General features: G+C 30.6%; 3 non-coding genes across 3 annotated transcripts; all 3 read left to right on the top strand.

The window, feature by feature from the left end:
* Positions 1–7,045: 7,045 nt before the first annotated feature.
* On the top strand, positions 7,046–7,237 carry LOC139995371 (U2 spliceosomal RNA). The gene has a single exon (XR_011801966.1). It is a non-coding gene; the product is annotated as a U2 spliceosomal RNA (small nuclear RNA).
* Positions 7,238–15,098: 7,861 nt separating this feature from the next.
* LOC139995370 (U2 spliceosomal RNA) lies at positions 15,099–15,290 on the top strand. Its single transcript, XR_011801965.1, has one exon. It is a non-coding gene; the product is annotated as a U2 spliceosomal RNA (small nuclear RNA).
* A 7,861-nt stretch (positions 15,291–23,151) lies between these two features.
* LOC139995369 (U2 spliceosomal RNA) lies at positions 23,152–23,343 on the top strand. The gene has a single exon (XR_011801964.1). It is a non-coding gene; the product is annotated as a U2 spliceosomal RNA (small nuclear RNA).
* The last annotated feature ends 1,977 nt before the right edge of the window (positions 23,344–25,320 follow it).

The following is a 25,320-nucleotide window of genomic DNA, read 5'->3' as shown; positions in this document are numbered from 1 at the left end:
ATAGTCGGGAAGGATAACTACACAATAAAACAAACAAAATTAGAACAAGTAAAAATTCAAACAAACACCCCAGAAGTTTATAGGAAAGTGATAAATGAACTAAAGGAAAAAAATGCTATATACCACACGTACCAACTCAAAACAGAAAGGAGCTATAAAATAGTTATAAGAGGTTCACATCCAAAAACTAACACAAAAAAATTAAGTGAAGAATTAGGAAAAATTGGCCATCAAACAAGAGCAATAAACAATATGACAAGATACAATACGAAGCAACCATTGCCACTATTCTTAATAGAACTGGAACCCAGAACCAATAACAAGGAAATCTATGAAATCAAAAAAATACTAAATACAATTGTAACAGTGGAACCACCACGCTACAAAAAAGATATACCACAATGCATGCGGTGTCAACAATACGGACACACAAAAAATTATTGCAACAGAAGCCCGGCATGTGTTAAATGTGCAAAAAATCACCTAACAATACACTGCCCATACACAGGAAAAATAGAAGAAGTTAAATGCTATAATTGTAACGGAAACCACCCAGTCAGCTACAAAGGATTCCTCCACTTCGCAATAGATCATACAATAACTACCAACCACAACAAAGTATAACGGATAATGAAACAACATTGAAAGCACAATACGAACTAAACGCTATAAACAGAAACATAGATCCCCAAGGTAACCGAAGCTACGCACAAGTAACCAAAAACATTAGCCAAGCAACGCTTACAAACAATCAGAATCAAAGCAATAACATCGAAGACGTTACAGAAATCAAAGAAATGCTCAAACAATCCATTAAGGTATGGAAATGTTAGGAAAAATGGTAAGTGAGCTAAACACAATACTAAGACAACAAGTACAACAAACAACAGTCATGTTACAACTACACACAAACTTGCTAAGTAAAAAATAGAGATGGACATTTTGAAAATAGCAGCCTGGAACTCCAATGGCTTACAACAGCGAGCCCACGAAACTAAAATATTTTTGTATAAAAATAATATTGATATACTACTTGTCTCAGAAACACATTTCACTCTAAAAAACTACATGAAAATACCGTACTACACCATCCACGATACCAAACATCCCTCGGGTAAAGCACATGGAGGAACTGCAGTAATAATAAAAAATGACATCAAGCATCACTTACATAGTCAAACAAATCAAGAACACCTACAAGCAACCACTGTCACAATACAAACCAATGACAATTACTTCCAGATGTCAGCAGTATATGTACCTCCGAGACACAAAATGACACTAAAAAAATGGGAAGAGTACTTCCAATCCTTAGGCGACAAATATATAGCGGCAGGAGACTTTAATGCAAAGCACACATTATGGGGTTCGAGAATTAACACGCCGAGAGGTAGAACATTAGAAAAATACATTAGAAGCAGCAAGCTCAACGTACTATCTACAGGAAAACCAACGTACTGGCCGACAGACTCCAATAAAATACCTGACCTGTTGGATTTTGCAGTAACAAAAGGGCTAAATGTAAGCAAATTAAAAATAACAACCAGCCTCGAGCTTAACCCCGACCATACACCAATTATAATAGAATATACAAGCAAACCACTACTTTATAACAAGTCAGAGTTGCTTTGCAAACCAATTGGCAAACTTTCAAAGAGCTAATCGAAAACAAAATCAACTGCAATATCCCGTTGAAAACAACTGAACACATTGAGCAGGCAGTAGCAACTTTGACAGAAATAATACAGGAAGCAGCGTGGGCAACCACCACCTATGAAACAAATAGCAGGCAATCAAAAATTATTCCGCAGGACATCCTAGACAAAATCAGGGAAAAAAGAAAAGAGAAAACAAAATGGCAAAAACAGAGAACACGAGAAAACAAGAAAAACCTAAATAAACTTGCAAAGGAACTAAAGAATAAAATAAGGGAACATCATAATAACGAATTCTCAAAATTCATCGAATCACTATCCGCGCATGAGAATACCACCTACTCCCTATGGAAAGTCACTAACAAAATTAAGAAAACAATAAAAACAATCCCAGCAATCAGAAAAATGGACAAAACATGAGCCAGAACCAACGAAGAGCAGGCAGAAGAATTCTCAAAGCACCTACAAAATATATTTTCGCCCTACGAAATTAATAACAGCATCCCTGGATGGCAAACAAATGAAGAAGTGGAAAATGCCAGCAACACAACTGATAAACGCTGCACCATACTCAGCACAACAGCGCAAGAAGTTACAAACTTAATTGAGGCAACAAAGACAAGTAAAGCACCAGGATTTGACTTGATCAATGGGAAAATCTTAAAAAACCTTCCCCCAAAGGCAATAAGACTAACAACGATAATATTTAACGCAATTCTGAGAATACAGTACTTTCCTACACTATGGAAAATAGCACAGATAGTAATGTTACCCAAACCAAACAAAAACCCACATCTAACTGCATCCTACAGGCCGATATCATTACTACCTGCGTATTCCAAATTATTAGAGAAAATAATATATAACCGCTTAAAACCAAGAATAGAAAAAGAAAAACTAATACCGAACCATCAATTTGGATTCAGGAATAAACACTCCACAATAGAACAAATGCATAGACTCGTCAATGAAATCTTACAGTCGCTTGAAACAAAACAATACTGCACAGCACTCTTTATGGATATCGAAAAAGCATTCGACAAAGTTAACCATGAAAAACTTCTTCAAACAATCAAAAAGCAATTTCCAGAACAAACTACTCAAATCTTACTTAAACAACAGAACCTTTGTAGTAAAAATAAATGATGCATACTCTGAAATTAAGGACATCAAGGCAGGAGTACCGCAAGGAAATGTCTTAGGACCAATATTATACACACTATACACGGCAGATATACCAACAACTGTCAACAGTAAAACACTGACGTTTGCGGACGATACGGCCATACTAGTGAGGCATGCAAATCTAGAAACGGCCGCCGCACTACTACAAGAACACATTACAAAAATAGAAAAATGGCTGCAAAACAAACAAATAAAAGCGAACACCAGCAAGTGCAACCACATAACATTTACACTTAGAAAAGGAAAAACACCAGATATTCAACTGAACGGCGCCCACATAGCACAAACAAAGCAAGTCAAATATCTAGGAATAAATTTAGACACACGCCTTACATGGAAGCACCATATAAAATCAATAATAAACAGAATAAGTGCAAAAAGGAAGTAGATGTACTGGTTAATCAATAGAAAATCTAAATTAAGCACAATGAATAAACTAAATATATACAAAACAATAATCAAACCAATCTGGACATACGGAGTCCCATTATGGGGGACGGCAGCAATGAGTCACATAAGCAAAATAGAAGTAGAGCAAGCAAAAATTTTAAGGACAATAGTTAACTCTCCATGGTACGTCAGAAATGAAGACCTACGAAAAGATCTAAAAATTCCAACGGTCAAAGAGGAAATCGCTAGATACGCAAAAAAGTACAAAGAAAGACTTGCAGCACACCCAAACCAGCTGGCTGCTGAAACAAATAAAACCAAAATAGAAAGAAGACTGAAGAGGAAGCATCCCGCAGACCTCGAAATAGAGATGCAATAGGAAACCTAGAAGATGGAACCCCGCTGGGGGTAACCATCCACATGCTATATTTTATTTATTTTTTTATTTATTTTTTTATTTTTTATTTTTTTTTTTTATTCTTTTATTCTCTAAGCTATAATATTTTACCAAATGTCCTTCTGGACAAATTGTAAAAATTTAACAAACAATCAATAAAAAAAAAAAAAAAAAAAATCGTTTGCGTATATAAACTCTAACCGCTCTTGTGATGCTGCCGACCTTTTTTCGTAGCTCTGTTATACGTTTAAGCTATCTGTATATAACGTCATCCATAGCTACTAATTTCCTAATCTTCTTTCTGTTCAGTTTACTTTCTATTGTTATTTCTTAAACTATTATATCTTCATTATTTCTAGCTTATAATTTGTTATATCTACTATTGTAACAATTTTTATTTTTTATTATTCCGTAAGTTATTTAATAAATTTACTTTGATAAATTTAATTGATTCAACGATTTTTAGCTTCTGGATTCCGAAATTTTTTTTTGAACTTTTAAATTTTGGCATCTCAAGCATTAAGATTCTAAATTTGTCAATCCCAAAGTTTTTGTATTTTATTCCTTTACAATTCCAATCCTTCGTATTTAGTAAGATTTCCAAAATCCATGGAATAATTATAAATATTTATAACATACTCGAAGTATTATAATATTCCATATATGTTTCACGCTAACTGTTGAGTTCCACACGCGTCAGAAGTTCTAGTGCGTAAGCGGACGTCGCCTAAAGCGCGAAAATCATCGCATAACACTCAGCTGATGTCACAAAAACTCGTAACGAGACCAGCCGCGAAACCTATGAATATTTCTAAATCGTAAATTGAAACAAGCATATCGTATAAAGACGAGAAACGATAAGCGGAGCGTGGTAGAGATGGAACAGGAGGAGCGACGGTAAATAATACCAAAATGTTCCAATTGTTCAGCCGATGGTAGTCGTAATGAATTAGACGAGCCAGTGCAACTATTTTGCAAGGAAAAAGGATCTCAACCGGCAATCTTTTGGCCAATTAATATATACCGAATGTTAGTTTCGACCTTTTTCATACGTTCTCACCTCCACTGTTCCTCTTCTGCACTTTTTTTTTACTTTATCTTCCTTTTCTTTCTCTTTCTATTTCGTGGGTAAAAGATTTTTTAATCCGATATATCGATAATGTTATGTATCCATTAGTTAAGAAGACTGTTACAAAATTATAGTCATAAAATTTGGGAAAATTCTTTTGGATTTACATCGATTAAAATCTGCATAACTGAAACTTGTTTTGCTGTTACTTCAACTAGAGTTCTGTATATCGTGCTTTTTCTAATTTTTAACAGAAAAAGTTTTGTTTCCCCCAAAATTGCATTTTCCTTAAAAAGAAATTGTCTCGGTTCCTAATTGGCGTAGAACAAAAATTTAGGAGGCTGCTACTAACACAGCAGGTAGTGAATTCATTCTAATCACGGGAGGAACTAAGACCTTATTTTCCCAGACAGTGTGCCGAATTCAAGAAGTTCCGAGATCATACATGTTTATACTTCATACGAACGTTAGTGTTATTCGTAATAATTAACAATAGCCGAGAGCAGCCAGTTTTCCGTTATTCTCAGCATTCCAGAGGCGATAATTGTGCGAAACGCATCGTATCGTATCATATCGTATGTTATTTAACTCTACAATTTTCTTATCTATATAGCACCAATATAATAGTATCGTGTTTTGTGCCATTTTTGTGCCACCAGGAAAATCTCACCAATGTGTTAATGAAATTTTTATTAACAAAAGATTTCAAATAAAAAAATTTCATCATTGCGTTAGTGTTTTACTTCACGAAACAACGGTGAAATGTGCGGCTTCATTGTACGACTCTTTTAAGCTCCAGATAAGATCATATTGAACATTTAACATAAAACATAAAAAGTAACATAAAAAGATTACGATTTTTAGAACATTCGCGGTGCGTGTATGATTTTGTTCTGTGCAGTTGAGGACCAGTGTGTGTATGAAATCTGCATAAACATTGCTAATATGAGCTTCTGCTTATTAATTATTTATAGAGATAGATGATTAGAGGAAACATTATACTTTTTACCCGAAAATTATATATATAGCGCTTTTTAAGCAGGTTTAACGTTTAATAGGATTTGTTTACGTAGGATTGTTTACGTGGTCAAGTGTCAAAGTCTTGCTCTATACGACTTGTATGAGGTAAGGTGCCATACATACATGTGCCTTCATTTCGTTCATGCAACAAGATACTCCCGTAAGCAGATATCTAGGCCGATTTTTTAACACAGCATTATTAAGTGCACTGTGTAATATGTAGAAGTCAAAAATATTTAAATACATATTTAACGTATTTAAATAAAATACTTACAGAAAACATTAATATATCTGACTCAAATTATTTATTTACTACTTTCTTTAACTACTAAAAATTTATATTAACTACATTTGTATATTCTGCAGATCCAAGAATAGTCAGAATTGGAAAGCTTTATTGTACGTTAATTAACCTAATGCAATCCAAGTAAAATACAATAATATGTGTTTCCATTGTGATATTCTTAGACCTGCATAATGCCTAATATAAATTGTAGCTAATTAAGTGACTAACAGTCAAACAATTTCAATCAAATGTACTAATATTTTGTGTAAATATTTTATTTTTATATAAAATATATTTTTAACTATTTAAAGATTTCATGGTGCACTTTATCAAGTATTATAGTTTTATTATCTTTATTTGTTTCGATATAGAAGAACGAATGTAGAGTTATCAAGAAAAGTACTACAAATCAATTTAACTTCAAATTAACTTCGGGAAGAGATCAAATTTTATGTACTGTATTATATCTTAATCTGCAATCACGTTTGAAAATTTTGTGATAAATTGTACGACTTTGTGCAGGATATGGAAAATGTAGGACACAGACAACATTTGATATAAAAAAGATTAGACTATTTCTACGATAACAGATTCGCAGTTTCTGAGACGCGGTTCTACGACTGAGATTTAAAGGATTTATCTATAGTTAATTTTATTAGAGCTAATATTTTACGAAATTAGACAAAAAAGAGGAAGAAGAAACAAAAGCACGCTATGTTACTAAAGTCTGCGAGCAAAATATAGGATGAGATTTAAACGAATATTATAATGAATTTTATCATCTACACACTTGAGCTTCAGGATACTCTTGTAATTTTGCCATCACAAAAAGATCGACGTTGTTCATAGTATATAAGAAGGCGGAAAATAACGCTTCGCGGACGGAATAGACTGTATGCCGAAAATCGCTAAAAGTCAGTATAGTGAGATCAGGCTAGAGTATTTGGAGATATCACCGCTAGGTGGCTTTTTCAAGAAGCCGTTTCTCGCTGGTAAGTTTAGGACATTGAGATGTTATATTCGTAGACAAAGTTCAATTTGTTATCGCTTCTCGGCCTTATGGCTAAGATCAAAGTGTAGTATCTGTTCTTATCAGCTTAATATCTGATACACTTCCCATTGGGAAGTCAGAATATTAAACTGATTTTTGGAATCAGACGGAGGATAGGAGCTTGCTCCACCTCTGTCATGAGTCAACCTAGCCTTGCAGTGCCGCTAGGATTGGCTCGATAATACATATTATAAACATAATATACACGATTTGTTAAATTTATTATCAACATTATTTTGAAATTGGTGATAAATAAATACTATATCACTGTGACTTTATTTGGACATGAATATTGTTTAATATAAATTGTAGTTAATTAACACTTAGCCAACGGAACGATGATTTCACCCATCTGTGAAGAACATCGCTGCGTGATCGAACGGAGCACTCCCTTTTTGACTTTAGCAACGTGTTTTCTTTTTTTTTTTTTTTTTGTTGTTTATTAGTTATTTATATTATCAGCTATTGTTTACTTAGAATTGTTCCAAATTAATTGCGACACTTTTCTGATTTTATAAAGTACAGTATATAATAAAATACACCAATTCAAAATTTAAAATTTATTAAAAAGTTACACTATCAATTATGACTAAATAAAGTTATAATCGAACGATACCACACTGTAAAAAAATATTTAAAATGCATTATGAATTTTTAATTTCGCGTTCAAATCGTGTTATTTATCTTTAGTCATCTTTAATGTTTTTGATTTTACCTATATTCTTTATACTTTTAATTTGATGTTTTGTATAAACAATATGTGAAATCGTTAAACAAAATCATTACCGCAAAATATAATTGACCACTTAAATGATTTTTAGACTTCTTTGTTTTGCAAATAGTGAATATTAGTCCTTGTTACTTGGAAAAATGCACGATGGACAGCGTATAGGTTGGTTTGTCCAGTGCGGTGAGAAGCGTATAGCTCGCTCTTGGCTAAGTGTTAAGTAAATAATAAACAAACAATTTCAATCAAATGTGTAGTATTTTGTGCAAATATTTTATTTTTATGCAGAATATATTTTTAATTTTTTACATATTGCATGATGCACTTTATGACGCTGTGTTAAAGAATCGGCCAAAATGTCTCTCTGCGCCAACAAGTCTTGTTACACAGCCTAACTAGGTCAGTTCGAGCAGCCAGTAGCAATGGGCATTCGATTCTCAGTTTCGAAACAAGTTTCAGTTTTTAAACGATGGATTTTAAGACTGTCAAAATTCAAATCACTTCTAATAGAATTCGATATTTTGAAAAAGCTTGAAAGTAAGTCCTGCTGTATCCTCAAAATGGCAATCGGCAAATTTTTTGCGTTTTTTCTTTATCTCTTATACGCTAAATTATCAGTTAAAATATCAGTTAAATTAATAGTTTTTCACCACAAAGAGGTTAATACTTTTTTTACAGATAATGCTTAGCTGAATCCAATAATATATTTAAAAATATATAATAAAAAAATATATTTAAAGAAATATCGGTGACGTCCATATGTCCTCTATGCCTTCACCTATGGAAAAACTGGTCAAGTCAGATTATATTCACTTCAAATCCATTCAACTTGTTCCTGAAGAATTTTTTGATATTGTCAAAAAGAAGTGAGATATTTCAGGTGATAATGTTAGGTGGTACACCCTATGTAATTAAAAAAATGAATATCGTCCCCTTTATGCCAGGAGCGAAAATATGAAAATTTGATTTTTTGTTTAAAATTTGAATTCTTTTTTGTTTGGCTTAAAGTATGTATTGAATGCCCCTTTTTGATCTTAATTTTATGTCAAAATAACATAGAATATCTATGTTACATAAGAACGACGTTATACTCTTAGTTTGATTTACGAATGTGCAATGCTTTGCTGTTCGGTTTTACCGGAACCACAAATGTGACGCAATACAAATGAATTTTGAATGTGACTCAGTTCATGCCAGAATTAAGAGAAAATCAAGAAACATTCTAGTATATGATACAAAAGGATGGGCTCAAACTACTAAGACCTCTAAAAACTTTCCATGGTCAGGTTTAATGTTAATTTTTAAATACCTAAGATCTCAATGTAAAATGTTTGCTGGTTTTGCTATGAGAAAAATGAATCTTTTAAGGAGTACAATGTAAGAGGTTTTAGTCAACTGATATTTCTTTAGTCAACTGATAAAGTCAATGTCAAAAAAAGAAGAGAGGGCATCGCCATTCCAACAACATATAATCATTTTAAACACATATCACTTTAAAAGTTGAAGATTTACATAAAATTTATGAAACTCAAACTATTCCAAAGAAACATTATACATATTATAAACGATTGAAAAGCAATGAACATATACACAACAGACTTTCAGAATCCAATGTTGATAAATATTCTAATAATTATAATAATTAATTTTTTAATTTTTAATTTCTCAAATTTTCCATTAAAAATGTTGATTCGAATAATCTATTTTTCAACTTCAACTTCCCCTAATGTGCATATAAATATAAAAAATAATCATTTTCCATAATTTATATACCAAAGTGACATTTCCTTCTATTATTATTATGCTGGAAATTATAAATGTAATTCATAATCCAAAATAAGGATAGAAAAATGAAAATTTATTTCACTTAAATGTAGCATAAAAAGTAATATCTGAAAGAAAATTTCAGAAACATTGATTTCCAGAATTATTTCATTACTTTTCACATACAGTTGTCAATTTCCACAGTTGGCTGAATCCCACATATAGAATGTAATAAAAGAAAAACCAGACAATACAATAAAATGTTGTAAGAAACTAGAAATTGTGACAGTGAATTAGATAAAAAAACAGAAAAAGATAAAACAGATAATAGGAAACTACAATAGAACAAAGAAAGTTCAAGAAAATAGACAATTATAACTAAAATGACAGAGGAAAGAAACACAAGAGGAAAATTACAAAAACATATCGCAAACAGCAAAACGGCAACAAAAGACAAAGAATAGATAACAACAAGTATAAATAAAAAAAAAATATAGTTGTCAACACAGGGAATAAAGGCATGAAATTTGAAATCCTGAAAAAAATAGATATGTTTAGGGAAATGAGAAATATGAAAGACAAATTAAAGAAGATAAGAAACGCAAATAATATATTTAGTTACACCTAATGCAAAACGTTAAACTAGAGAAAAATAATAGGAGATAAGGAAACAAAATGGATATAAAAAAGAAGAAAACATGAAAGTACAAAATAAGATAGATGAACTCAAAGGGATGAAGATAAATTAAAAGTGATAAATGAAGTGGAATATATTAAAGAAATAAAAACAGAACACCATTAAAAGCTATAAGAGTTATACTTGCAGACCAGAAGAATAAGATGAGAGTATAAGTAAATGAAAAGATATGGAACATTTAAGGATATTAGATATAGCGTTGCAAAGAAAGGACAAGATCATTCATTATCTATCGCAAACGCTATCATACTTTGATAAAAAAATATTTTTTATCTTTCTTAAAATACTTTTTAAGAAGGAAAAATGATTTGAAATAAGAAAAAAGAAACTTTTAATCATTTTCCTTGCCTTAAATTGCAGTTTAAAAATAAAGATGAAAATTTGGGGAAATTAGGATTACATCAACATTTTAGCAACAGGTTTGGAACCTAGTATCATCAATCCCTTTGCGATATAAATTCCTGAAGATGGATTTCCAATATCTTCTATGGCAGTTTCTAAAATGGCTAATGTTGAAATGGGCCTAATAGACATGTAAGAAGATCAAATTCTACAATTACTTCACAAATCAAGTGCTTCCCCTTTGGAATTTCGTAAACTTCTACCAGAATAAAAATATCCAAAATTAAAGCTAGCGGCTTGTTGAATAATTTTTGACATATTTCATAGCTGTGAATCCTTATATTCTAGAATGAAGCTGATAAAAAATAAAGAGTGTTCAATGTTGTCAAACCAACATTTAATTAAATTTAATAATTTTTAATAATATTATTTAATAATATTTAAGAATTTAGGAATAATAATTACTTTAAGAATTAGAGAATACTATTTTTAGTTTGAAAACATAAAGAAGAAAACAATGCTCAAAATTCCTTTCATATCCTTTTAAATATAATCTTTTTCTGTTTTTGACGTTTCCAAATATATGCACATTTTAAAATGGCTCTCAACACTGTTAAGGTTAACCACTCTTGGCCAGTTTTACTCAACGATTACTACAAGTGTTTATTGCACAATATAAAACAGACAAGCTTGCAACTTTTGAATTTTAAAGTTTTACAGCAAAGAATAGTACCTTCAAGCTAAAAGACACAACATTGCTTTGCAAAAAAATAATTACGATCAAAACAACTGAGGACGTAGCAGCCAAAGGGCTTAGGTAACAGTAACAAGAGCAAAGGAGAAGATATACATACTATTTATGGGCTCAATACAACACTCAATATTTTATAACTTTCAAATAAATACTTTATTAATAAGGAACATAAATAAATAGTAGGGGATGTATATTATGCAGATGACTTGGTGATATAAGGAAATATAAAACATTTATAAGATACAATTAATGGAGTTATAAAAATACTGTATAAGAACCCACATTGAAGTGAATACCACTAATAGTCGAATGGAGATATATCTTGGATGTATCATTTATAAAAACAGGCACATTCCAAATATTGAAGTAGTAACAAAGTTATTATTATATGCCACACAAAAATAACAATGGGCAGTTTAGAAACTGATTATGTAGACAAAATGTGATTTGAATACAGCAATAAAATTTTTTAAAGTGATAAGCATTGACAACTCTGTTATATAGTAGAAGAGTATGGGAATTGCATCATTCAGCAGAAATAGAAAAAATATACACACAGGTTTCCTAAAAAGGATATCATACAGATATCATATGTTCTAAATATTATTAATATTATTACCCGATACTGCAGGATATGTGATTAGGACAGATGCAGAAAGAATAGACTTGGAACATGAGATAATAAAAAAAGGCGCAAACTATAGGCTAAAACTAGCAAACAGGAAGAACACAGGAAAACATTGGACTTAAAAAAATACACATGGAGGACAAACTGAAATACAACTATAAAAACTCAATGACATAGAAATAACAACAAACTTAAATGCGACAATAACAGGAGAGATAACAAAGAAACTTGTAAAAAAGAATAGAGAGAATAGAATAATCTACAGGATTGTCAGTGGTGAAGTATATAAATATACTAAAGACTCAGCAAAAATAACTGAAGTGAGTTGCTTAGATATGAAACTATTGTTAATAACTAAAAGAATAATAGTATAAGTTAGATTAACAGAGAGACAAAAGTGGTTGTGAAGTGAGTGTAGGAAAGAGGATAAAATATAAAACAGATAAAAATGGAATATGCAATACGTATATCCAAAAAGATTGGATACCAGCTAGTGCATAATAAAAGAATGTCTGCAATATTTGGAATTAAGAACAAAATTCTTAAAATGGACAACCACCATCTTTATGAACAGAGAAAATTGATTATTGAGACTAATAGCATTAATTGAGACTATTGAGCATAATAACTCAAATTATAATAACCTGAGCACAACTCAAAAACTTAGCTATGACCCTTTTGTACCAACTAACAAACATCTCTAATTTAATTAATTATAAACAAACTACAAATAATTTGAAGTAAAATATAAATAAACTTAATAATAAAATTAAATAAATGGAATTTTTCTTATTTAAATGCGACAGTTCGTAGTACAAAAAAAATTTTGTTCAGGAATAAGGTTTTCTGAAAATTTCCAGCGAAAATTTTTGCAAAAATATAAAAAGCAAGTGATATTAAGAGATAATAACAAGATTTAACAAGATAATATGAAACTGTGCAAGGGGTTATATATGTAACATATTATCCCGATGTCACATATCTGCGAAGCGGCTTACCCTGTATATTCCAGAAACTTCTTTGTTTGCCCCAGCCTTAGCAATTTCAAACTATTTTACTAAAATTAAGAATTTTTCACATTAGATCGAATGCACTTCTAGTAGGTACCAAAAAGTATATATAGCAAGATTTCATATATCTCTAAATTATTCACACAAAATTAATAAGGCTCATAAATTAGACTTAGGAATGCAAAAATTAAAAATAAATAACCGATACAGTCTCATAAAAATAGAAGGATAAAGATAGAGATAAGAGACCAAAAACAACAGTTATTTTTCAAATTTGTATGAAAAGTTCTTAAGAAAATAAATTTCTCTTTAAATTGAAAACAGTTATATATATATATAGAAATCAAACTTGTTATAAAAGTAAAAAAGATATAAAATAAGAAAATTGTATTTGCTTTTATGATTCACTTTTACATGTAGTACAATTTCCACCGCTATTTTACCATAGAACAAATTTTTAGGTTAGAACTATTCATACAAAGCTAGTACGTAGTAGAATATTTTTTCATTTTATAAACATTTGTGTAAGATATTTATCTTACTAAACCAATCTTCCTTTATAGAAATTTCAGAAATCAACTTTCTAATAATCAAATTTTGTTCTTCACTTATCAGACATTACCAATTATTGCTTGATAGACAAAAGAATTGTTTCAGTAAATTTCTATACGAAAGACGACTCAACGATGACTGATTCCGTGACACTATGACCCTACGACACAGACTGATGCTGTATAAATACAAATGACATTGTTACTTTACGGCATCCTTGTAAGGTCTAGACGTGATTCTTTTGTTAACTTTTCATGATTTTACTCCAAATTTAAGACTGATTAAATAAATATTTAATAACGGTTTTAATACTTAAAAATAATGATTATTATACTTCGAATTTCTATATGGATAATAGTATTGTTCCTTAGAGTCTACTCTTTTTTTCAACATTTTCCACAGAATAACACTTGCAAAACTGTTGAAACCTGCTAGCCTTGATCTATGAAATAGTATAGAAAGGAGCTTAATTTATTGCATCCTCAAGTGCTTTTGCTTACTCTATACAGAATCCATGGTGACGAAGGCGAGTACGCGACTGCAACAAGCATTCGAAGCTTCACATTTTATTACATATTAAATTATGTAAATAGCGTTCTCGTAATCTCGGAGAGAAAAAAAAGAAAAAAAAATTGGATATGAGGGTGAATAGGCCGTGATAGTTGTAGTTGCTGATGCTGCTATTGTATAGATGTCGCTGCTGGGGTACTGACTACTGTATTTTTCTTCTAATTTAGATGCGTGGAAGAAAAATCGGACCTCCGGTCGCCGGGATTTGAAACCCGGGTTCCGAACGATTGTTAACCTAAGGCGCTAACCACTGCGCTGCCGTCGTTCGACTACTAGTTAGTGTCGAGTGGTAGTATTTTTGCTGTCGAGTACCGCCACAGATATATTTCACGATATTGTATTTGTATTTCAAAAACACTGCAACTCAAATAATCTTTTTGGAAAAAGCGGAAGACAATTTAGAAGTTTACAAAAAAAATTATCTGTTCGACCTGTCAATGTCCCTGACGCCTTCATAAAATTTGAAACTTAATAGTTTGACACCCCTCGAATTTTCCCCGCAGCCTTACGATTTGTTCCCTTTCGTTTTCAAGTAAATTCTTTGATTTACCCATAGTCTGTTCCTACCTAAATGAATTTTAAACAGTAAAAGGTACACTAAACAATGATTTTGACATTCCAGAATCAAAATGTTCAAACACTGTAGTCATACACACGTTTTACACAGATCGTCTTGAACTAATGTCTACCGTTTACAAGTGCTAAGCGATAACTAACTGTTGTAACTCCTACATTGTTTGTATTTAACAACTGACGGTTTGAGGCTACGAAGATCAAACATACAGCTATGTTATTCCAAAGAGATAAACCGAATAGAAGAACAATATGCTTATAAGATGTTTGTAATCCGGTTTACAAATCATCGTCTTAAACTTTTGTCCGCTACTGTAACTAAGGGTATTTGGAGATATCACCGCTAGGTGGCTTTTTCAAGATGCTGTTTCTCGCTGGTAAGTTTAGGACATTGGGATGTTCTATTCGTAGACAAAGTTCAATTTGTTATCGCTTCTCGGCCTTATGGCTAAGATCAAAGTGTAGTATCTGTTCTTATCAGCTTAATATCTGATACACTTCCCATTGGGAAGTCAGAATATTAAACTGATTTTTGGAATCAGACGGAGGATAGGAGCTTGCTCCACCTCTGTCATGAGTCAACCTAGCCTTGCAGTGCCGCTAGGATTGGCTCGATAATACATATTATAAACATAATATACACGATTTGTTAAATTTATTATCAACATTATTTTGAAATTGGTGATAAATAAATACTATATCACTGTGACTTTATTTGGACATGAATATTGTTTAATATAAATTGTAGTTAATTAACACTTAGCCAACGGAACGATGATTTCACCCATCTGTGAAGAACATCGCTGCGTGATCGAACGGAGCACTCCCTTTTTGACTTTAGCAACGTGTTTTCTTTTTTTTTTTTTTTTTGTTGTTTATTAGTTATTTATATTATCAGCTATTGTTTACTTAGAATTGTTCCAAATTAATTGCGACACTTTTCTGATTTTATAAAGTACAGTATATAATAAAATACACCAATTCAAAATTTAAAATTTATTAAAAAGTTACACTATCAATTATGACTAAATAAAGTTATAATCGAACGATACCACACTGTAAAAAAATATTTAAAATGCATTATGAATTTTTAATTTCGCGTTCAAATCGTGTTATTTATCTTTAGTCATCTTTAATGTTTTTGATTTTACCTATATTCTTTATACTTTTAATTTGATGTTTTGTATAAACAATATGTGAAATCGTTAAACAAAATCATTACCGCAAAATATAATTGACCACTTAAATGATTTTTAGACTTCTTTGTTTTGCAAATAGTGAATATTAGTCCTTGTTACTTGGAAAAATGCACGATGGACAGCGTATAGGTTGGTTTGTCCAGTGCGGTGAGAAGCGTATAGCTCGCTCTTGGCTAAGTGTTAAGTAAATAATAAACAAACAATTTCAATCAAATGTGTAGTATTTTGTGCAAATATTTTATTTTTATGCAGAATATATTTTTAATTTTTTACATATTGCATGATGCACTTTATGACGCTGTGTTAAAGAATCGGCCAAAATGTCTCTCTGCGCCAACAAGTCTTGTTACACAGCCTAACTAGGTCAGTTCGAGCAGCCAGTAGCAATGGGCATTCGATTCTCAGTTTCGAAACAAGTTTCAGTTTTTAAACGATGGATTTTAAGACTGTCAAAATTCAAATCACTTCTAATAGAATTCGATATTTTGAAAAAGCTTGAAAGTAAGTCCTGCTGTATCCTCAAAATGGCAATCGGCAAATTTTTTGCGTTTTTTCTTTATCTCTTATACGCTAAATTATCAGTTAAAATATCAGTTAAATTAATAGTTTTTCACCACAAAGAGGTTAATACTTTTTTTACAGATAATGCTTAGCTGAATCCAATAATATATTTAAAAATATATAATAAAAAAATATATTTAAAGAAATATCGGTGACGTCCATATGTCCTCTATGCCTTCACCTATGGAAAAACTGGTCAAGTCAGATTATATTCACTTCAAATCCATTCAACTTGTTCCTGAAGAATTTTTTGATATTGTCAAAAAGAAGTGAGATATTTCAGGTGATAATGTTAGGTGGTACACCCTATGTAATTAAAAAAATGAATATCGTCCCCTTTATGCCAGGAGCGAAAATATGAAAATTTGATTTTTTGTTTAAAATTTGAATTCTTTTTTGTTTGGCTTAAAGTATGTATTGAATGCCCCTTTTTGATCTTAATTTTATGTCAAAATAACATAGAATATCTATGTTACATAAGAACGACGTTATACTCTTAGTTTGATTTACGAATGTGCAATGCTTTGCTGTTCGGTTTTACCGGAACCACAAATGTGACGCAATACAAATGAATTTTGAATGTGACTCAGTTCATGCCAGAATTAAGAGAAAATCAAGAAACATTCTAGTATATGATACAAAAGGATGGGCTCAAACTACTAAGACCTCTAAAAACTTTCCATGGTCAGGTTTAATGTTAATTTTTAAATACCTAAGATCTCAATGTAAAATGTTTGCTGGTTTTGCTATGAGAAAAATGAATCTTTTAAGGAGTACAATGTAAGAGGTTTTAGTCAACTGATATTTCTTTAGTCAACTGATAAAGTCAATGTCAAAAAAAGAAGAGAGGGCATCGCCATTCCAACAACATATAATCATTTTAAACACATATCACTTTAAAAGTTGAAGATTTACATAAAATTTATGAAACTCAAACTATTCCAAAGAAACATTATACATATTATAAACGATTGAAAAGCAATGAACATATACACAACAGACTTTCAGAATCCAATGTTGATAAATATTCTAATAATTATAATAATTAATTTTTTAATTTTTAATTTCTCAAATTTTCCATTAAAAATGTTGATTCGAATAATCTATTTTTCAACTTCAACTTCCCCTAATGTGCATATAAATATAAAAAATAATCATTTTCCATAATTTATATACCAAAGTGACATTTCCTTCTATTATTATTATGCTGGAAATTATAAATGTAATTCATAATCCAAAATAAGGATAGAAAAATGAAAATTTATTTCACTTAAATGTAGCATAAAAAGTAATATCTGAAAGAAAATTTCAGAAACATTGATTTCCAGAATTATTTCATTACTTTTCACATACAGTTGTCAATTTCCACAGTTGGCTGAATCCCACATATAGAATGTAATAAAAGAAAAACCAGACAATACAATAAAATGTTGTAAGAAACTAGAAATTGTGACAGTGAATTAGATAAAAAAACAGAAAAAGATAAAACAGATAATAGGAAACTACAATAGAACAAAGAAAGTTCAAGAAAATAGACAATTATAACTAAAATGACAGAGGAAAGAAACACAAGAGGAAAATTACAAAAACATATCGCAAACAGCAAAACGGCAACAAAAGACAAAGAATAGATAACAACAAGTATAAATAAAAAAAAAATATAGTTGTCAACACAGGGAATAAAGGCATGAAATTTGAAATCCTGAAAAAAATAGATATGTTTAGGGAAATGAGAAATATGAAAGACAAATTAAAGAAGATAAGAAACGCAAATAATATATTTAGTTACACCTAATGCAAAACGTTAAACTAGAGAAAAATAATAGGAGATAAGGAAACAAAATGGATATAAAAAAGAAGAAAACATGAAAGTACAAAATAAGATAGATGAACTCAAAGGGATGAAGATAAATTAAAAGTGATAAATGAAGTGGAATATATTAAAGAAATAAAAACAGAACACCATTAAAAGCTATAAGAGTTATACTTGCAGACCAGAAGAATAAGATGAGAGTATAAGTAAATGAAAAGATATGGAACATTTAAGGATATTAGATATAGCGTTGCAAAGAAAGGACAAGATCATTCATTATCTATCGCAAACGCTATCATACTTTGATAAAAAAATATTTTTTATCTTTCTTAAAATACTTTTTAAGAAGGAAAAATGATTTGAAATAAGAAAAAAGAAACTTTTAATCATTTTCCTTGCCTTAAATTGCAGTTTAAAAATAAAGATGAAAATTTGGGGAAATTAGGATTACATCAACATTTTAGCAACAGGTTTGGAACCTAGTATCATCAATCCCTTTGCGATATAAATTCCTGAAGATGGATTTCCAATATCTTCTATGGCAGTTTCTAAAATGGCTAATGTTGAAATGGGCCTAATAGACATGTAAGAAGATCAAATTCTACAATTACTTCACAAATCAAGTGCTTCCCCTTTGGAATTTCGTAAACTTCTACCAGAATAAAAATATCCAAAATTAAAGCTAGCGGCTTGTTGAATAATTTTTGACATATTTCATAGCTGTGAATCCTTATATTCTAGAATGAAGCTGATAAAAAATAAAGAGTGTTCAATGTTGTCAAACCAACATTTAATTAAATTTAATAATTTTTAATAATATTATTTAATAATATTTAAGAATTTAGGAATAATAATTACTTTAAGAATTAGAGAATACTATTTTTAGTTTGAAAACATAAAGAAGAAAACAATGCTCAAAATTCCTTTCATATCCTTTTAAATATAATCTTTTTCTGTTTTTGACGTTTCCAAATATATGCACATTTTAAAATGGCTCTCAACACTGTTAAGGTTAACCACTCTTGGCCAGTTTTACTCAACGATTACTACAAGTGTTTATTGCACAATATAAAACAGACAAGCTTGCAACTTTTGAATTTTAAAGTTTTACAGCAAAGAATAGTACCTTCAAGCTAAAAGACACAACATTGCTTTGCAAAAAAATAATTACGATCAAAACAACTGAGGACGTAGCAGCCAAAGGGCTTAGGTAACAGTAACAAGAGCAAAGGAGAAGATATACATACTATTTATGGGCTCAATACAACACTCAATATTTTATAACTTTCAAATAAATACTTTATTAATAAGGAACATAAATAAATAGTAGGGGATGTATATTATGCAGATGACTTGGTGATATAAGGAAATATAAAACATTTATAAGATACAATTAATGGAGTTATAAAAATACTGTATAAGAACCCACATTGAAGTGAATACCACTAATAGTCGAATGGAGATATATCTTGGATGTATCATTTATAAAAACAGGCACATTCCAAATATTGAAGTAGTAACAAAGTTATTATTATATGCCACACAAAAATAACAATGGGCAGTTTAGAAACTGATTATGTAGACAAAATGTGATTTGAATACAGCAATAAAATTTTTTAAAGTGATAAGCATTGACAACTCTGTTATATAGTAGAAGAGTATGGGAATTGCATCATTCAGCAGAAATAGAAAAAATATACACACAGGTTTCCTAAAAAGGATATCATACAGATATCATATGTTCTAAATATTATTAATATTATTACCCGATACTGCAGGATATGTGATTAGGACAGATGCAGAAAGAATAGACTTGGAACATGAGATAATAAAAAAAGGCGCAAACTATAGGCTAAAACTAGCAAACAGGAAGAACACAGGAAAACATTGGACTTAAAAAAATACACATGGAGGACAAACTGAAATACAACTATAAAAACTCAATGACATAGAAATAACAACAAACTTAAATGCGACAATAACAGGAGAGATAACAAAGAAACTTGTAAAAAAGAATAGAGAGAATAGAATAATCTACAGGATTGTCAGTGGTGAAGTATATAAATATACTAAAGACTCAGCAAAAATAACTGAAGTGAGTTGCTTAGATATGAAACTATTGTTAATAACTAAAAGAATAATAGTATAAGTTAGATTAACAGAGAGACAAAAGTGGTTGTGAAGTGAGTGTAGGAAAGAGGATAAAATATAAAACAGATAAAAATGGAATATGCAATACGTATATCCAAAAAGATTGGATACCAGCTAGTGCATAATAAAAGAATGTCTGCAATATTTGGAATTAAGAACAAAATTCTTAAAATGGACAACCACCATCTTTATGAACAGAGAAAATTGATTATTGAGACTAATAGCATTAATTGAGACTATTGAGCATAATAACTCAAATTATAATAACCTGAGCACAACTCAAAAACTTAGCTATGACCCTTTTGTACCAACTAACAAACATCTCTAATTTAATTAATTATAAACAAACTACAAATAATTTGAAGTAAAATATAAATAAACTTAATAATAAAATTAAATAAATGGAATTTTTCTTATTTAAATGCGACAGTTCGTAGTACAAAAAAAATTTTGTTCAGGAATAAGGTTTTCTGAAAATTTCCAGCGAAAATTTTTGCAAAAATATAAAAAGCAAGTGATATTAAGAGATAATAACAAGATTTAACAAGATAATATGAAACTGTGCAAGGGGTTATATATGTAACATATTATCCCGATGTCACATATCTGCGAAGCGGCTTACCCTGTATATTCCAGAAACTTCTTTGTTTGCCCCAGCCTTAGCAATTTCAAACTATTTTACTAAAATTAAGAATTTTTCACATTAGATCGAATGCACTTCTAGTAGGTACCAAAAAGTATATATAGCAAGATTTCATATATCTCTAAATTATTCACACAAAATTAATAAGGCTCATAAATTAGACTTAGGAATGCAAAAATTAAAAATAAATAACCGATACAGTCTCATAAAAATAGAAGGATAAAGATAGAGATAAGAGACCAAAAACAACAGTTATTTTTCAAATTTGTATGAAAAGTTCTTAAGAAAATAAATTTCTCTTTAAATTGAAAACAGTTATATATATATATAGAAATCAAACTTGTTATAAAAGTAAAAAAGATATAAAATAAGAAAATTGTATTTGCTTTTATGATTCACTTTTACATGTAGTACAATTTCCACCGCTATTTTACCATAGAACAAATTTTTAGGTTAGAACTATTCATACAAAGCTAGTACGTAGTAGAATATTTTTTCATTTTATAAACATTTGTGTAAGATATTTATCTTACTAAACCAATCTTCCTTTATAGAAATTTCAGAAATCAACTTTCTAATAATCAAATTTTGTTCTTCACTTATCAGACATTACCAATTATTGCTTGATAGACAAAAGAATTGTTTCAGTAAATTTCTATACGAAAGACGACTCAACGATGACTGATTCCGTGACACTATGACCCTACGACACAGACTGATGCTGTATAAATACAAATGACATTGTTACTTTACGGCATCCTTGTAAGGTCTAGACGTGATTCTTTTGTTAACTTTTCATGATTTTACTCCAAATTTAAGACTGATTAAATAAATATTTAATAACGGTTTTAATACTTAAAAATAATGATTATTATACTTCGAATTTCTATATGGATAATAGTATTGTTCCTTAGAGTCTACTCTTTTTTTCAACATTTTCCACAGAATAACACTTGCAAAACTGTTGAAACCTGCTAGCCTTGATCTATGAAATAGTATAGAAAGGAGCTTAATTTATTGCATCCTCAAGTGCTTTTGCTTACTCTATACAGAATCCATGGTGACGAAGGCGAGTACGCGACTGCAACAAGCATTCGAAGCTTCACATTTTATTACATATTAAATTATGTAAATAGCGTTCTCGTAATCTCGGAGAGAAAAAAAAGAAAAAAAAATTGGATATGAGGGTGAATAGGCCGTGATAGTTGTAGTTGCTGATGCTGCTATTGTATAGATGTCGCTGCTGGGGTACTGACTACTGTATTTTTCTTCTAATTTAGATGCGTGGAAGAAAAATCGGACCTCCGGTCGCCGGGATTTGAAACCCGGGTTCCGAACGATTGTTAACCTAAGGCGCTAACCACTGCGCTGCCGTCGTTCGACTACTAGTTAGTGTCGAGTGGTAGTATTTTTGCTGTCGAGTACCGCCACAGATATATTTCACGATATTGTATTTGTATTTCAAAAACACTGCAACTCAAATAATCTTTTTGGAAAAAGCGGAAGACAATTTAGAAGTTTACAAAAAAAATTATCTGTTCGACCTGTCAATGTCCCTGACGCCTTCATAAAATTTGAAACTTAATAGTTTGACACCCCTCGAATTTTCCCCGCAGCCTTACGATTTGTTCCCTTTCGTTTTCAAGTAAATTCTTTGATTTACCCATAGTCTGTTCCTACCTAAATGAATTTTAAACAGTAAAAGGTACACTAAACAATGATTTTGACATTCCAGAATCAAAATGTTCAAACACTGTAGTCATACACACGTTTTACACAGATCGTCTTGAACTAATGTCTACCGTTTACAAGTGCTAAGCGATAACTAACTGTTGTAACTCCTACATTGTTTGTATTTAACAACTGACGGTTTGAGGCTACGAAGATCAAACATACAGCTATGTTATTCCAAAGAGATAAACCGAATAGAAGAACAATATGCTTATAAGATGTTTGTAATCCGGTTTACAAATCATCGTCTTAAACTTTTGTCCGCTACTGTAACTAAGGGTATTTGGAGATATCACCGCTAGGTGGCTTTTTCAAGATGCTGTTTCTCGCTGGTAAGTTTAGGACATTGGGATGTTCTATTCGTAGACAAAGTTCAATTTGTTATCGCTTCTCGGCCTTATGGCTAAGATCAAAGTGTAGTATCTGTTCTTATCAGCTTAATATCTGATACACTTCCCATTGGGAAGTCAGAATATTAAACTGATTTTTGGAATCAGACGGAGGATAGGAGCTTGCTCCACCTCTGTCATGAGTCAACCTAGCCTTGCAGTGCCGCTAGGATTGGCTCGATAATACATATTATAAACATAATATACACGATTTGTTAAATTTATTATCAACATTATTTTGAAATTGGTGATAAATAAATACTATATCACTGTGACTTTATTTGGACATGAATATTGTTTAATATAAATTGTAGTTAATTAACACTTAGCCAACGGAACGATGATTTCACCCATCTGTGAAGAACATCGCTGCGTGATCGAACGGAGCACTCCCTTTTTGACTTTAGCAACGTGTTTTCTTTTTTTTTTTTTTTTTGTTGTTTATTAGTTATTTATATTATCAGCTATTGTTTACTTAGAATTGTTCCAAATTAATTGCGACACTTTTCTGATTTTATAAAGTACAGTATATAATAAAATACACCAATTCAAAATTTAAAATTTATTAAAAAGTTACACTATCAATTATGACTAAATAAAGTTATAATCGAACGATACCACACTGTAAAAAAATATTTAAAATGCATTATGAATTTTTAATTTCGCGTTCAAATCGTGTTATTTATCTTTAGTCATCTTTAATGTTTTTGATTTTACCTATATTCTTTATACTTTTAATTTGATGTTTTGTATAAACAATATGTGAAATCGTTAAACAAAATCATTACCGCAAAATATAATTGACCACTTAAATGATTTTTAGACTTCTTTGTTTTGCAAATAGTGAATATTAGTCCTTGTTACTTGGAAAAATGCACGATGGACAGCGTATAGGTTGGTTTGTCCAGTGCGGTGAGAAGCGTATAGCTCGCTCTTGGCTAAGTGTTAAGTAAATAATAAACAAACAATTTCAATCAAATGTGTAGTATTTTGTGCAAATATTTTATTTTTATGCAGAATATATTTTTAATTTTTTACATATTGCATGATGCACTTTATGACGCTGTGTTAAAGAATCGGCCAAAATGTCTCTCTGCGCCAACAAGTCTTGTTACACAGCCTAACTAGGTCAGTTCGAGCAGCCAGTAGCAATGGGCATTCGATTCTCAGTTTCGAAACAAGTTTCAGTTTTTAAACGATGGATTTTAAGACTGTCAAAATTCAAATCACTTCTAATAGAATTCGATATTTTGAAAAAGCTTGAAAGTAAGTCCTGCTGTATCCTCAAAATGGCAATCGGCAAATTTTTTGCGTTTTTTCTTTATCTCTTATACGCTAAATTATCAGTTAAAATATCAGTTAAATTAATAGTTTTTCACCACAAAGAGGTTAATACTTTTTTTACAGATAATGCTTAGCTGAATCCAATAATATATTTAAAAATATATAATAAAAAAATATATTTAAAGAAATATCGGTGACGTCCATATGTCCTCTATGCCTTCACCTATGGAAAAACTGGTCAAGTCAGATTATATTCACTTCAAATCCATTCAACTTGTTCCTGAAGAATTTTTTGATATTGTCAAAAAGAAGTGAGATATTTCAGGTGATAATGTTAGGTGGTACACCCTATGTAATTAAAAAAATGAATATCGTCCCCTTTATGCCAGGAGCGAAAATATGAAAATTTGATTTTTTGTTTAAAATTTGAATTCTTTTTTGTTTGGCTTAAAGTATGTATTGAATGCCCCTTTTTGATCTTAATTTTATGTCAAAATAACATAGAATATCTATGTTACATAAGAACGACGTTATACTCTTAGTTTGATTTACGAATGTGCAATGCTTTGCTGTTCGGTTTTACCGGAACCACAAATGTGACGCAATACAAATGAATTTTGAATGTGACTCAGTTCATGCCAGAATTAAGAGAAAATCAAGAAACATTCTAGTATATGATACAAAAGGATGGGCTCAAACTACTAAGACCTCTAAAAACTTTCCATGGTCAGGTTTAATGTTAATTTTTAAATACCTAAGATCTCAATGTAAAATGTTTGCTGGTTTTGCTATGAGAAAAATGAATCTTTTAAGGAGTACAATGTAAGAGGTTTTAGTCAACTGATATTTCTTTAGTCAACTGATAAAGTCAATGTCAAA

The sequence above is a fragment of the Bombus fervidus genome, chromosome 15 (genome assembly GCF_041682495.2).
Source record: "Bombus fervidus isolate BK054 chromosome 15, iyBomFerv1, whole genome shotgun sequence".
In the NCBI taxonomy this organism is placed as follows: Eukaryota; Metazoa; Arthropoda; class Insecta; order Hymenoptera; family Apidae; genus Bombus; species Bombus fervidus.
This window is presented reverse-complemented; position numbering and strand designations above follow the sequence as displayed.